The sequence below is a fragment of the Plecotus auritus genome, assembly GCF_963455305.1.
Source record: "Plecotus auritus genome assembly, chromosome: X".
NCBI classification, from domain to species: Eukaryota; Metazoa; Chordata; class Mammalia; order Chiroptera; family Vespertilionidae; genus Plecotus; species Plecotus auritus.
This window is the reverse complement of record NC_137784.1, coordinates 86575372-86589840: the sequence shown is the minus strand read 5'-3', so window position 1 is coordinate 86589840 and position 14469 is coordinate 86575372. Positions and strand designations below refer to the sequence as shown.

Here is a 14469-nt window from a genome sequence, read left to right as displayed (position 1 = left end):
AAGCTTCTGCACTTCAAAAGAAACCATCAACAAAACAACAAGAAAGCCCACTTGCATGGGAGAACATATTTGCCAATGTTATTTCCAATAAGGGTTTAATCCCCAACCTTTACAGGGAACTCATACAACTTAACAAAAGGAAGATATACAACCCAATCAAAAAATGGGCAATGGATCTAAATAGATACTTTTTGAAAGAGGACATAAGGAAGGCCAAGAGACATATGAAAACATGCTCAAAGTCACTAATCATCTGAGAGATGCGAATCAAAATGACAATGAGGTACCATCTCACACCTGTCAGAATGGCTATCATCAACAAATCAACAAATGACAAGTGCTGGCGAGGATGCAGAGAAAAAGGAACCCTCATTCACTGCTGGTGGGAATGCAGACTAGTGCAGCCACTGTGAAGAACATTATGGAGTTTCCTTAGAAAATTAAAAATGGAACTCCCATTTGAGCCAGTGATTCCACTTCTAGGAATATATCCCAAGAAACTAGAAACACCAATCAGAAGGATATATGCACCCCTATGTTCATTGCAGCACAATTTACCATAGCAAAGCTTTGGAAACAGCTTAAGTTCCCATCAGCAGATGAGTGGATTAGAAAACTATGGTACATCTCTGCAATGGAATACTACACTGCGGTAAAAAAGAAGGAATTCTTACCATTTGCAGCAGCCTGGATGGACCTGGAGAGCATTATGTTAAGTGAAATAAGCCAGTCAGTGAAAGAGAAACACCACATGATCTCACTCATTTATGGATAGTAAAGAACATTATAACCTGATGAACAAAAAGATAGATACAGAGGCAGAGAAGCATCGAACAGACTGTCACATTACAGTGGGAAGGCTGGAGAGGAGGGAGGTAGGTAAGAGATCAACCGAAGGACTTGTATGCATGCATATAAGCATAACCAATGGACGCAAGACACTGTGGGGTGAGGGCATGTATGGGAGTGGGGTGGGGGGCAATGGGGGGATATGGACACATGTAATACCTTAATCAATAAATAAAATAAAATAAAATAAAAAACACATTGGAACCATGCAAAAAGAGACCATTCTTTGATGATGTAGGAGGCACTTAGAAATCTGGTCTGCTTTGGATGCACTCACATGTGGGTGGTGGTCCCTTCTATTTTCTGACCCTCAAGGTGAGTCTCTAGCAACTATTTGTATGGAAAGTAGAGGAAATGAACCTTACTGTCTCTCCAGCTGGATCGTCATCCACGGTGGATTATCCTTGAAACCCTGTTGCCCACAGTTGTTTGCAGGTAGGTACTCCTTGCTACATCATAAACCGCAATGAGAGTGTTGTTGATATTCATGGAGGGAGTAAGGCAGCTATTTCTCAGTTTGGCACCCTGTTCTGCTGCCACGTTTTGCCTTGCTTTAAAGTATACCATATACCTTGGACTCTGAAGAAGATTCAAGTAGTTTTCAGGCTCAGGTAGTTGATCCAAAATCACACCAAGTTGAAGGTGAGGATATGCATTGTGCCCATAGCCTAGCTATCTCCTCCCTTAGAAAGGCACAAGGCTTCACTGCCTTGGTTCTTGGGGGCATCACATGTAGAAGCTCTCCAGGACTCCGGTGGATGGTCATTCTTCACTGATTTGCAATTTGATTGGAAATGGGGGTCCTCCCAACCCCACTTCAAGCACAGTTACAGATTCTTCCCTTCCATGCAATTAGGTGTCCCAAGGCCCCCTTGGGTCTTAAAGTGGTTCTGGTAGGTAGACCCCTCACCGAGGAGTTTTACAGTGTTAGATCGAAGATTCACAGCACACTGTCTTGAATAACTTTCCTAATTTGGTTGACCTGGCGGTGAGGCTCCCCTTTCTTTATTCCTTCTATAAGTCTTCTCCCTTTACCCTTTTCTTCTCCCATGTGCCTACCTCCCCTTTTCCGGATATATGCTCCACCCCTCCTACAGAAGTGATCATGCCCCATGTCTTCTCTGCCTCCGGTGTTTGCTGAATGTCAACGACTTTCCTCCTCTGTCCAATTTCTGCTGAATCTTCAGAGGGCAGGGGCGATCACAAGTCTTTCTATCAGATTTAATAACAATTTTTTCACAAGATAGTTTAACAAGTGATAAGAGGTATATGAAGAAAAATATACATCACTTTATCCACCCCCATTGCCAATCAAAGCTCCTAGAGTAGCCAGTGTTAACAGTTTGTTGTATATCCTTTTAAACCTTTCTCTACATTTTTACAAGTGTGTATGTGTGCATGTATTTGTTTTTTCTATGGTAGATAAAATATTTGAGATAAAACCCTATGCATTACTCTGCAACTTGCCCCTCCAAACAATATGTAAACTCATTGTCTCTTGATCCTGTGAGTGGTGGGGTTGAATGAACTCTGTTGTGTGGGGATTCTACAAGGATTAATTTCCTTTTGACAACACTTCCCTCAACCTGGTTTTCAAGAGAGATTCGTATTTCTTCTTTTAAAATAACTTGTAAGTTATTTCTTATGATGCAATAAGTGTGGCCTCATAGTGTATTTACCTGGACCTCTTCCCTTCCAGCTACCTAATGGGCAGATGATTATTACTATATATCACCTTGACAGCCCCATTCTTGGATGCCCCAAGGCTATACTTTATATACTGGCACTTATTCTTGTTCCCTACCACATACAGTGTGCCTTTCCAACGCTTGGCTATCTTAGATGGACTGAGGATGCCCAGGTTCCGCAACTGGACCCAATCTCCGGTCCTTGACTCCTGGCACCGCACCTGTATCAAGTGTTATATTTGTCTTGCTAGGTTATTCTGAGCTGCCTTATCCTTTGGCTCAATTGCATATCTGTGAAGCCTGTTTCCTTCTTCACCCTTCCCTGTACCCTGAAGCTGAGGTCAGTGAACAGCTGGGACTTCTGTGAAAATATCAGTAAAGGGGAAGTAAAGCTGTTAGAGTCCTTCCTAATGTCATTTGTGGGCATTGCTAGAAAAAAACACATGTTGACTTCATTGCCCCTTTTGCTCAGGTTACAACATCCTCACACAGTCAATAAAGCAGTGTAACTGTGAAGTCCATTTTCCACTGATCCATATTGAAGTATTCTCATGTTTTGGATCCAGTCCTCCCAACCCCACTTCAAGCACAGGTACAGATTCTACCCTTCCATGCAATTAGGTGTCCCAAGGCCCCCTTGGGTCTTAAAGTGGTTCTGGTAGGTAGACCCCTCACGGAGGAGTTTTACAGTGTTAGAAGATTCACAGCACACTGTCTTGAATAACTTTCCTAATTTGGCGACCTGGCGTTGAGGCTCCTCTTCCTTTTCTAACTTCTTCTGCCTCTGGACCCTGCCCACTTTATTTTTCTAAACCAAAACTATTTGCCCCACCTCAACCCCTCTTTCTCTTTCACATCTATCCTCAGTAGCTATGTTTGAAAGCTTTTCTGATGAGCCTATTGGTTTAATCATATAAGAGCCTGAATCACTGGAAAGCTGGTGGTTTTCTACTCTCATCCTTTTCCACTAGGGCGATGGTTCTGGTGATACTGTTCTTCCTAGGAAGCAATTGAGAAATCTGTAGGAGCATTTTTGGTTGTCACAGTGATTGAGAGACCTTATTAATGTGAGTGGGGCCTAAGGATAGTTAACTTCAGTAATGCTCACAATATTCCCACACAACAAAGAATTGTCCAATGAGATCTTCAAATACAGGATGGGGCAAAAGTAGGTTTACAGTTGTTCATATGAGAAATAATACAAGAATAAACTCTGTGTTTTGTGAACTCACAACTATAAACCTACTTTTTCCCCACCCTGTATTCTGCTGGATAGTCCAGTGGGTGAAAAGCCTGATTATAATTATCTGAGTCCAGAACCTAACTCTATGTTAAGTATAAATACAACAGAACTTTAAAAAGGTTTCAATATGTATTGAATTTTATAAGAATGTGGCTTCCACATAAATTGAGGGAAAATTGAGCTATGATTTGTTTGAAATTTTACCAAGAATAATTTACCATTTTGAAAAGACCACAACACTGACCAGTAGTGGTATTTCAGTTGAAAATACCACAAATAACACTGATCAGGCCCCCTCACTGTCCTGTCCACACCTCCTTGCCTCTTCTCTCTGGGCTGAAGCCCAGAGGACCAGAGCGAGAAGCCTGAACCATGTTCTGCTGCAGCCTGACTGCCTTTGACCACCACAACCCTGCTGGCTTCAATTGCAAAAATGAAACAGAATTTATTTATTTTTTAAATTATTTTTTAATTATAGTTGACATCCAATTTATTAGTTTCAAGTATACACCCCAGTGATTAGACATTATATAACTTAAGTGATCACCTCAATAAATCTCGTACCCATCTGACACCATGCATAATTATTAGAATACTAGGGGCCCCAGTGCACAAATTTGTGCACCTTGAAAGGCACTGTGGGCCCTGAGGCTGAGGTGGGCACAGGGGCGGGTCTTGGCCCATCCTCTGTGCCCACACCTGGCCCCTGCCACTGCGGCCCCCAGTCCCCTGTCTGCCAGCAGCCCCCGCGCAGCTGACGCTCCCATGTGGTGACAACGCTGGCCCCGCTCGCACCCGCTGATCGCACAGAGCGATTGGGGCCGGCACTGTCAGCGGGTGTGAGTGGTGGCAGCTGCCCTGATTGCCCCTCAGGAGCAGGGGGAGGTGGAGAAGCCCTGAGGGCTGATTGGGTCAGGCAGCCACCGCTCACACCCACTGACAGCGCCGAGCAATTGGGGCCAGCGCCAGGTGCTGGCAGCAGATGCAGGCACCAGCAGCAGGTGCTGGCACCGGCAGCAGGTGCAAGCACTCAGTGGGACTGCAGTGTGTGGGAGCCAAGAATTTTCAGTAACCACCAGAGGCTCGCCTTGATGACAGTGACTGGCACCCAGCCTTGGTCTGGCGCCCCCGCTCACCTGCTCCACCATCCCACCGCGGCCAATGCCTGCCATGTTCTGTGCTCTGCTGCCTGCTGCTGATGCCCTCCATGTTCCACGTGCACCCCTGGTGGTCAGTGCACATCATAGTGAACAGTTGTTCGGTTGTTTGGTTGCTCTGCCATTTGGTCTATTTGCATATTAGGGTTTTATATATATAGATTATTGACTATATTCCCTATGCTGTAGTTTACATACCCATGACTATTCTGTGACAATTTGCACTTCTTAATTCATTCACCTTTTTCACCCATCTGGCAACAGTCAAATGTTTTCTGTATTTAATAGGGGCCCAGTGCACAAATTCATGCACCTTGAAAGGACTGTGGGCCACAAGGCTGCAGTGGGCACAGGGGCAGGTCTTGGCCCATCCTCCATGCCCCCACCCAGCCCCTCCCACTGCAGACCCTGCTCCTCTGTCTGCCAGCAGCCCCACTTCTGCTGCCGCCACTCCTACATGCTGATGGCGCCGGCCCCACTTGCACCCGCTGACAGTGCAGAGCGATTTGGGCCAATGCCAGCAGCAGGTGCAAGTGAGGCCGGCACTGTCAGTGGGTGTGAGCAGTGGCTGCTACCTCGATCACCCCTCAGGAGCAGGAGGAGGTGGAGAAGCTTTTAGGGGTGATCAGAGCCGGTGGCCACCACTCGCACCTGCTGACAGCGCTGAGTGTTCGGGACCAGTGTCGGGAGCTGGCAGCCACTATGAGCAGCAGCTCCAATGCCAGATGCAGGTGGAAGCGGGGCCAGTGCCAGCAGTGGGTGTGAGCGGGGCCATCGCCAGCAGCAGGTGCGAGTGGCAGGTGGTTCTGTGGCGCGTGGGAGCAAAGACTATTCAGTAACCACCAGAGGCTCACCCCAATGACAGCGAATGGCACCCCACTTTGGTCTGGTGTCCCTGCTCATCTGCTCCACCATACTGATGTGGCCAATGCCCACTATGTTCTGCGCACGCCCCCTGGTGGTCAGTGCACATCATAGCGACCAGTTGTTCAGTTGTTCTGCCATTTGGTCTATTTGTATATTAACCTTTTATTATATAGGATGAGTCTGTTTCTACTTTGCTAGAAAATTGAAGACAAAAATAATTTAAGAAATATCCGCAGCAATGACTGATCCAAGTTCTTTGAAATGTATCTCAGAGATGACTGGTTTCTTTGTGTAGCTGTTAGACTTGAATATGGATATAATGCTGAAAAATACAAGGACTTGGTACCTGATAATACAAAAAATGCTGACAATGCAGCTAAAAATGCAAAGCCATTTATCATTTTTGGAGGTAAACATTTTTTAAAATATGTTTTTATTGATTTTAGAGAGAAAGGGAGGAGAGAGAGAAACATTGACAAAAAAGAACCATCCTTGAGCAGAAAGAAAGAACAGCTGAGGGTCGCACAAGGAGTGTTTGTTGGCTGGTTGGGAGACAGCTGAATTCCAGAAGGAGGTGGGGGACTGCTGAACGGGGTTCCCCTGACCTGGCAGCACCAAATGCGGCTGGGTCCCCTCCCGGAGCTGCGGGCTTGGACGCGGAGTCTGCGCCATCTTGATCTGGAAAGTGGAGCTTATCTGAAGCCTGAGAATCCACAACTGCGGCACCCCAGGAACAGCTGCGAGCCCCAGAACAACGCTCCCCAACTGGCGCAAGCACACGGGTTCAGAAGAGCTCTACACTCCACCATGGAAAGGTCAGATTTCGCCTGGGATAAGGAGAGAGAGAACTACATAACCAGACACCCAGAGAAGACAGACCATGGGGAGACAAAGAAGCAGCCCACATATGAAAGAAAAGCAGGCATCACCAGAAAAGGAAGTAAACGAAATGGAGGCAAGCAACCTTCCAGAAAAAGAATTCAGAGAAATGGTCATAAGGTGGCTGAAAAGAATGGAAGACAAATTCGACAATATGAGCAAGAACCAAGAGGAAATGAAGAAGAACCAAGAAGAAATGAAAAATGACATCGCTGCTGTAAAGAACTCAATAGAAAGCATCAAGAGTAGACTAGAAGAAGCAGAGGACCGCATCAGTGAGCTAGAAGACAAGATGGAAAAAAATACCCAAGAAAAGCAACTTCTAGAAAAAAAAATTAAAAGGCAGGAGGAGAGTCTAAGGGAACTTTGGGACAACACGAAACAAAACAACATCCGCATAATAGGGGTTCCAGAAGGAAAGGAAGCTGAGCAAGGAATAGAAAACCTATTTGAAGAAATAATGACAGAAAATTTCCCTGATATAGGGAAGAAAAAACCCACACAAATCCAAGAAGCTCACAGAGTCCCAAGCAAAATGAACCCCAAAAGACCGACGCCAAGGCACATTATAATTAAATTGGCAAACACCAACGACAAAGTAAGAATCTTAAAAGCAGCAAGAGAGAGACAGAAAGTTACATACAAAGGAACCCCCATCAGACTAGCAACTGATTTCTCAACAGAAACCTATCAGGCCAGAAGAGAATGGAATGAAATATACAAAGTCATGCAAAGAAAGGGGCTGAATCCAAGAATACTGTACCCAGCAAGGCTGTCAATCAAAATTGAAGGTGAAATCAGGAGCTTCACAGACAAAAAAGGACTAAGGGAATTTATTACCACCAAACCAGCAATGCAAGAAATGCTAAAGGGTCTACTGTAAAAAAAAAAAAAAAAGAAAGAAAGAAAGAAAGAAAGAAAGAAAGAAAGAAACAGGAAGCGAAGAAGTAACACAGGGGTAAAGAATAGGAATGGCGACAAATAAGTACCTATCAATAATAACTTTAAATGTAAATGGATTAAATGCCCCAATCAAAAGACATAGGGTAACAGATTGGATAAGAAAACACAACCCATATATCTGCTGTCTACAAGAAACCCACCTCAGAAAAAAAGACGCACACAGACTGAGGGTGAAGGGATGGAAAAAGGTTTTCCAGGCAAATGGAACTGAAAAAAAAGCTGGGGTAGCAATACTTATTTCTGACAAATTAGATCTCAAACTGAAGGACATAACAAGAGATAAGGAAGGCCATTTCATAATACTAAAGGGAGCAATCCAACAAGAAGAAATAACTCTGGTAAACATATATGCACCCAATACAGGAGCACCCAAATACATAAAAAAACTCCTGGAGGATATCAAGGGAGACATTGACAGAAATACAATCATAGTAGGAGACTTTAATACCCCACTATCACCATTGGACAAATCCTCTAAACAAAACATCAGCAAAGAAACATCAATCCTAAATGACTCACTAGACCAGATGGAATTAATTGACATCTTCAGAACATTTCACCCCAAAGCCACAGAATATACATTCTTCTCAAGCGCACATGGGTCATTTTCAAAGATAGACCATATGTTGGGACATAGGCAAAGTCTCTTCAAATTCAAGAAGATAGAAATCATATCAAGCATCTTCTCAGACCACAGTGGCATAAAACTGGAAATCAACTACAATAAAAACAACCCAAAGAAATCAAACACATGGAGACTAAACAGCATGCTATTAAACCATGACTGGGTTACCAGAGAGATCAAAGAAGAAATAAAAAACATCATGACAACAAATGACAATGAAAACACTACAATCCAAAATCTATGGGACACAGCGAAAGCAGTCTTGAGAGGGAAGTTCATAGCTCTACAAGCCTATTGCAAAAAACAAGAAACAGGGTTAATAAATTACCTAACCCAACAACTCAAAGAGTTAGAAAAAGAGCAACAAGAAAAGCCCAGTGTAAGCAGAAGGAAGGAAATAATAAAGATCAGAGCACAGATAAACGACATAGAGACCAAAGAAACAATACAAAAGATCAACAAAACCAAGAGCTGGTTCTTAGAAAGGATAAACAAGATTGATGAACCTCTAGCCAGGCTCACCAAGAAGCAAAGGGAGAGGACCCAAATAAACAAGATCAGAAATGAAAGAGGTGAAATAACAACAGATCCCGCCAAAATACAAAGGATCGTTAAAAAATACTACGAACAACTCTATTCCAACAAACTGGACAACCTAGAGGAAATGGACATATTCCTAGAAAAATATAACCTTCCAAAACTCAATCAGGAAGAATCTAAACAGCTCAACATGCCAGTAACTATGGAAGAAATTGAAGCAGTCATCAAAGAGCTTCCGGCAAACAAAAGCCCGGGGCCAGACGGCTTCACAGGAGAGTTCTACCAAACATTCAAGGAAGAACTAAAACCTATCCTCCTCAGACTATTCCAAAAAATTCAAGAGGAAGGAACACTTCCCAGCTCCTTCTATGAAGCCAGCATCACCCTAATACCAAAACCAGATAAAGACAACACAATGAAGGAGAATTACAGGCCAATATCCCTCATGAATGTAGATGCCAAAAACCTCAATAAAATTCTAGCAAATAGGATCCAGCAGTACATCAGAAAGATCATACACCATGACCAAGTAGGATTTATCCCAGGAATGCAAGGATGGTTCAATATCCGCAAATCAATAAATGTGATACATCACATAAACAAATTGAGAGATAAAAATCACATAGTCATATCAATTGATGCAGAAAAAGCATTTGACAAAATCCAACACCCTTTCTTCATAAAAACTCTCAACAAGGTGGGAATAGAAGGATCATACCTCAACATCATAAAAGCTATATATGATAAACCCACAGCTAACATCATACTCAATGGGCAAAAACTAAAACCATTTCCCCTAAGAACAGGAACAAGACAGGGATGCCCACTCTCACCACTCCTGTTTGACATAGTACTGGAAGTATTAGCCATTGCAATTAGACAAGAAGAAGAAATAAAAGGCATCCAAATTGGAAAAGAAGAAGTAAAGCTGTCCTTATTTGCAGATGACATGATATTGTACATAAAAAACCCGAAAGACTCCATCAAAAAACTAACAGACTTAATAAATGAATTCGGCAATGTAGCAGGATACAAAATTAACACCAAGAAATCTATGGCATTTCTATACACCAACAATGAACTTACAGAAAGAGAGACTAAAAAAGCAATCCCATTTTCCATCGCACCAAAAAAATTAAGATACTTAGGAATAAACCTAACCAAGGAGGTAAAAGACCTATATGCGGAAAACTACAGGACACTGAAAAAAGAGATAGAGGAAGATGTAAACAGATGGAAGAACATACCATGTTCATGGATTGGTAGAATCAACATCATTAAAATGTCCATACTACCCAAAGCAATCTATAGATTCAATGCACTCCCCATTAAAATACCAACGGCGTATTTCACAGACCTAGAAAGAACTCTCCAAAAATTCATCTGGAATAAAAAAAGACCCCGAATAGCCACAGCAATCCTGAGAAAGAAGAATAAAGTAGGAGGGATCTCAATACCAGATTTCAAGCTGTATTACAAAGCCACTGTCATCAAAACAGCCTGGTACTGGCACAAGAACAGACATATAGATCAATGGAACAGAATAGAGAATCCAGATATCGACCCAAACCAATATGCACATTTAATATTTGACAAAGGAGGCATGAGCATACAATGGAGTCAAGACAATCTCTTTAATAAATGGTGTTGGGAAAATTGGACAGATACATGCAAAAAAATGAAACTAGATCACCAACTTACACCATACACAAAAATAAACTCAAAATGGGTACAGGACTTAAATATAAGACGGGAAACCATAAAAATACTAGAGGAATCCACAGGCAGCAAAATCTCAGACATATGCCAAAAGAACTTTTTCAGTGATACTGCCCCTAGGGCAATGGAAGCCAAACAGAAAATAAACAAATGGGACTACATCAAAATAAAAAGCTTTTGCACAGCAAAAGAAACCATCAACAAAACAACAAGAAACCCCACTGTATGGGAGAACATATTTGCAAATGGTATCACTGATAAAGGTTTAATTTCCAACATCTACAGGCAGCTTATACAACTTAATAAAAGGAAGATAAATGATCCAATAAAAAAATGGGCAACGGACCTAAATAGAAGCTTTTCGAAAGAAGACAGAAGGAAGGCCAAGAGACACATGAAAACATGCTCAAAGTCACTAATTATCCAAGAGATGCAAATCAAAACAACAATGCGATACCATCTCACACCTGTCAGAATGGCTATCATCAACAAATCAACAAACGACAAGTGTTGGCGAGGATGCGGAGAAAAAGGAAGCCTCGTGCACTGCTGGTGGGAATGCAGACTGGTGCAGCCACTGTGGAGAACAGTATGGAGTTTCCTCAAAAAACTGAAAATGGAACTCCCATTTGACCCAGTAATCCCACTCCTAGGAATATATCCTAAGAAACCAGAAACACCAATCAGAAAGGATATATGCACCCCTATGTTCATAGCAGCACAATTTACAATAGCTAAGATTTGGAAACAGCCTAAATGCCCATCAGCAGATGACTGGATCAGAAAACTATGGTACATCTACACAATGGAATACTATGCTGCCGTAAAAAAGAAGGAATTACTACCATTTGTAGGCACTTGGATGGAATTAGAGAACATTATGCTAAGTGAAATAAGCCAGTCAATGAAAGAAAAATACCACATGATCCCACTCATTTGGGGATAATGAAAAACATTATAAACTGATGAACAAAATGATAGTTACAGAGGCAGTAAAGCATCAAACAGACTGTCAAATTACAGTGGTAAGGTTAGGGAGAGGTGGGGGAAATAAGAGATCAACTGAAGGACTTATATGCATGTATATAAGATTAACCAACGGATGCAAAACATTGGGGGGTGAGGGCATGTATGGGAGTGGGGTGGGGGTGGGGGGCAATGGTAAGATATGTACACATATAATACCTTAATAAAAATTTGAAAAAAAAAAAAAAAAAGAACCATCCTTGGGCTGCCTCCTGCATGCTCCCTACTGGTAATCCAGCCTGCAACCAGTAACCTCTTGATGCATGAGATGAAGCTCAACCAACTGAACCATACCAGCCAGGGCTGGAGGTAAAGAATTTTGATTTTAAGCTGGTGCAATGGCTTTAACTAATGTTCAGATTCTGTGTCATGATGATTACCTGGTAATGACTAAGGCAACTCGCATTTTGGTCCAGGAATGCCTGACACAGGATGTAGTTGCTAAAACAAACCAAACTCGTACCAACATCAGAATTATGGGGGTGCCAGAAGAAGACAGAGAGCAAGATACTGAAAACCTATTTGAAGAAATAATGACTGAAAACTTCCCCCACCTGGTGAAAGAAATAGACTTACAAGTCCAGGAAGTGCACAGAACCCCAAACAAAAGGAATCCAAAGAGGACCACACCAAGACACATCATAATTAAAATGCCAAGGGCAAAAGACAAAGAGAGAATATTAAAAGCAGCAAGAGAAAAACAGTTAATTACCTACAAGGGAGCACCCATACGATTGTCAGCTGATTTCTCAACAGAAACTATGCAGGCCAGACGGGAGTGGCAAGAAATATTCAAAGTGATGAATAGCAAGAACCTACAACCAAGATTACTCTACCTAGCAAAGCTATCATTCAGAATTGAAGGGCAGATAAAGAGCTTCACAGATAAGGAAAAGCGAAAGGAGTTCATCACCACCAAACCAGTATTATATGAAATGCTGAAAGGTATTCTTTAAGAAGAGGAAGAAGAAAAAAGTAAAGATAAAAATTATGAACAACAAATACATATCTATCAACAAGTGAACCTAAAAATCAAGTGAATTAAAAATCTGAGGAACAAAATAAACTGGTGAATATAATAGAATCAGGGGCATAGAAAGGGAGTGGACTGATAATTCTCAGGGGGAAAGGGTATGGGGGGTGCAGGAAGAGACTGGACAAAAATTGTACACCTATGGATGAGGACAGTGGGGGGGGAGGTAAGGGCAAAGGGTGGGGTGGGAACTGGGTGGAGGGGAGCTATGGGGGGGAAAAGGAGGAACAATTTAATAATCTGAACAATAAAGATTTATTAAATTAAAAAAAATAAAAAATAAAACAAACCAAACAAGAGAGATTGCCTGTTGCTTTAGATAAGCATATTCTTGGTTTTGACACCAGAGATGCAGTTCTTGCTAAAGCTGCTCAATTTCTACAATTGCTGCATACAAATGAGCTCAGAGAGTTACAGACAAAAATGAATGAAGCCATAGTAGCAGTTTGGGCAATTATTTTCCATCCAAAGACAGACTACAGACTGGGGAAAGCTGGAAGATTAACATTTTATGGTTTCAGCCTCTCACCTTCCTAGCACAATTGAGTACCATGTATGCTCTGGCATGTGTTTGGAAATCAAATGTCATGTTTTTAAGGGAAAAATTCCAGAAAATTGACTATGTTATAGAGATTTACCATCATTGCTATTTCTTTAATAAATTTTGGGAAAATGGGGGAAAAAACCACTGATCACTCATGGTATTTGAGCTGAAAATATCACAGACTACAATGCTGTTGCACACATGGTTGTTTCAACATAAAGGTATAAATAATCAAATACTTCAATATTACTTTAGTGACACCATAAGCATGTACATATTGAAAAATGAATTAGATAATTCCTCACACAAGTTTTTTTTTTTTTTTTTACCAGGGTGAGGGCAGTAAATGAGGCTTAGGTTAAACTCTGATGGGGAATTGAATCTGGGACCACAGTAAAGAGAGAACTAAGTTCTAAACCATTATACTACCAGAGAGGTGTGGCTCATATTCAATCTTTCATCTCTTTAAACATACTTTTGGGTACATAAAACTATACATAAGATGCATATATCAATAAAGGGAAAAAAATTCATAATAATAGAATAAATACCCATGAATTTACCACCTAACTCAAGTAATAGAACATTATTAATAATTTACATCTATCTATCCTATCCCACTCTCTGTAAACCCTGACATTTGGGTTGCCACCAAATACTTGCTGTTATAAACAGTACTTATATGAACATTTCTATTTTTGAATCCTGGCACACATGTTTAAGAGAACAGACCAATGAGTGGAATTGATGAATTGTGGAGTATACAAATACAAAATTATGCCAACTTGTTTCCCAAAGTCATTGTACCTGTTGACAATCACAGCAGAAATGTATAAGAGTTTCTGTTTATTCACATCATCTTCAACATTTGGTATATCAGATGTCTTAATGTTTGTCATAGGCATGAAATATTATTTCATCATAATCTTAATTTGCCTTTACTTGATCACTAATGAAGTTTAGCATCTTCTCATAGGCTTACTGGCCATCGATGTTTCTTCTGCAAATGATTGTGTATGGCCTTTGACCATTTGTACATTTGTTTTCTTTTTAATTTGTAGAAATCCTTCAAATTTCTGGTTAGGAATCCTGTTTTGGTTGTATATATTATAAATGTTTTCACTAAGTTTGTAGCTTTTTTCATTTTAAAATCGTCTCTTTTGACAGAAGTTCTCAATGTTACTCAATAATACATCAGTGTTGATATATTCTAATTTGTCAGTCTTTTTTATGGTTAGTGTTTTTTGTTTGTTTGTTTGTTTTGTGTGTGTGTGTGTGTGTGTGCGTTTTGTTCAAGAAATCCATTACTTCCTTAAAGTCACAGAGATATTCTCTT

At 41.2% G+C, this 14469-nt stretch overlaps 1 pseudogene across 1 annotated transcript; it reads left to right on the top strand.

Moving 5' to 3' along the window:
- Window positions 1–4152: 4152 nt before the first annotated feature.
- LOC308240192 (RNA transcription, translation and transport factor protein-like) lies at window positions 4153–13126 on the top strand (annotated as a pseudogene). Its single transcript has 4 exons — window positions 4153–4227; window positions 6009–6213; window positions 11858–12015; window positions 12885–13126. The product of its transcript is annotated as an RNA transcription, translation and transport factor protein-like (transcript).
- The last annotated feature ends 1343 nt before the right edge of the window (window positions 13127–14469 follow it).